This window comes from Trachymyrmex septentrionalis, unplaced genomic scaffold (genome assembly GCF_001594115.1).
Source record: "Trachymyrmex septentrionalis isolate Tsep2-gDNA-1 unplaced genomic scaffold, Tsep1.0 scaffold171, whole genome shotgun sequence".
Lineage (NCBI taxonomy): Eukaryota > Metazoa > Arthropoda > Insecta > Hymenoptera > Formicidae > Trachymyrmex > Trachymyrmex septentrionalis.
Window position 1 is genome coordinate 9,441 of NW_017304876.1, and position 2,191 is coordinate 11,631.

Consider the following 2,191-nt stretch of genomic DNA (forward strand, 5'->3'; position numbering starts at 1 on the left):
TTTTATAATTGCAGTATAATAGACAAAAGTAGTTCAAGATACGTTAATGCAATGAAGCAATCAATAAATTAATGATAAACAAGATTATATAAATACACGAAACGCACGATGTATTTAATTGCATTCATTTCTTTGATTCTGTCCTAATTCTGCATCTATTTAATAATATATGTAGTATCATAGTACATAGTTGTAAATATCTATTTGTAACATTTGTTACGCGCAAATTGTTAATGTATTTAATAATTGATTTTATGCAAAAATAGAATTGATGTTAAAATAAACTTAAACAAATTTCTGTTTGCGCCAAATTTGCAACTCACGAGCGTGGCGCAACTCCGTCACGCGTTCACAGCTGATAATCTTCAATCTTAAGAATTTTCACAACGAGAACTCGTTTGACCTTAAAAGAACGCTACAGAAAATTTGTCTTTACGCGCCACTTCTGTGTACGGCGTGAGATCTCTAAACCGATATTTTTCGCGAATATATCGCGCGTGTATAGTTTTTTAAAATGTTACTTTTAATTTTTTAAAAGCTATTATTTGCATGTATTGAGTTTTCTAGCTGACAAACAGATGTAATTTATTTTTCATGAATACGGATATTAGCTCAAGTAATTCTTTCATTTACCTCAAATTATAGAACTCAAACTGGCAGGGAAATCATTGCGCCTGTTGCTGACGCGACAAAATTCGCGTATGAACGTTACATGATTAATAACGGGTCGGTACAAACGCGTGTTTACCGCATGCTGCTTGTCGCAAACATCATCCTATGTAGTAATTATGCACGCGTTCTATATCAAATTAGAAACAATATAACATTTACCACGTATAATTAATAAAATCTGCATAATGCATTGTGTGCAAATCCAGGTGCTCGTCGATTGCATACGTTGTATTTATTATATATGCGATTATCGTGCACTTCAATACAAAATAAAATATATATATACATGCAAACAGATATTCAACTCTTAAACAGATAATATTGATTTAGATAGATTCTGAAAATGGGTTACAAAAAATTCAAAGTTATCTTTGCAAATCTAATTGTTTCATCACAATATGCCCATTTAAATTAATTACTATGTCATTTGAAATATTCTAATGCCGTAGATTAATTATTGTCTTTGAGATTTCCGAAGTTTTGTGAATAATTCAAAATTCACCCTCTTAATAGACAATTCGTAGTGATATGAAGAATTATCTTTCTCGATATGAAGAAGAATAGAATCATGTCGGGAGATATATCGACAGATGTACTTCTGGTGACATCTACCTCCACTGTGTACGTTCGTTTGTGGCAATTGCATCGCGAATTGCATCGATAATTAATAAGAAAATGAATCAACGCAATGTAATTCGATCTGGAGCCCTATTCTTGAACAGATATCGCATACAAAAATAGCAATTTCCTATACAATCGATCAATCACAATCGAGAAACTGTCTTTTTCGTATGCAAAAATTATTCATAGTGCTCAAGAATAGGGTTTCTGGAGACAACTTGATATCTAATTTTGTATTTAATTTAATTGGCTACTTTATTATACTATCATCAGCATGATATGCCGAAACATGAACGAATGAAATTGAAAGAGAGTAGGAAAAATTATTTGATGGATCGCAAATAAATTGTGTGGACGAACGAACGCTTTATTTCTGTCAAATTTGCGCATTACCCGTGATTTCGTCTTTGATTGACGCTATGTATAATAGGATTGACGATCCTATTCACGTCACTCGCTTTTGCTTCTTCAAAAGATTGATCTTCCCTCGTTGCATGTCAATATGAATACTAATTCTGATGTCCGACAGCGTAATAATGCGCGCGTCTGGAACTGTTCCGGTCTATTGGAATTTGTATCCGGTTACCGCCTCAGAAAGGCAAATACGACTGCAGATATTTTCGTTCCGTTGCTCAGAACGTACGATTGTTTATAGAATCTTACAAGGAAAACATTTCACGCGGCATTGACCAAGGCTGCTTTAGATTCATCGAAGTTCTCTAAAATTCTATAAAAGATCTGATTTTCATATTTTTCATATCTTTCATTTGCCTTAATAAAGATATTGCTTACTCATTTAAAATAATATAATATTAAATTGAAGAAAATATTAAGAACAAATGGAATTAAATTTGACATTTTTTATAATATATTTATATTAATTAAAATTTGAATATCT

The 2,191-nt window shown here is 31.9% G+C and overlaps 1 protein-coding gene across 1 annotated transcript in view; it reads right to left on the minus strand.

The window, feature by feature from the left end:
* The window catches only part of LOC108746444, a 5,925-nt gene that overhangs the window by 367 nt on the left and 3,367 nt on the right, over window positions 1–2,191 (minus strand). The gene's annotated exons all lie outside the window — the stretch shown is intronic.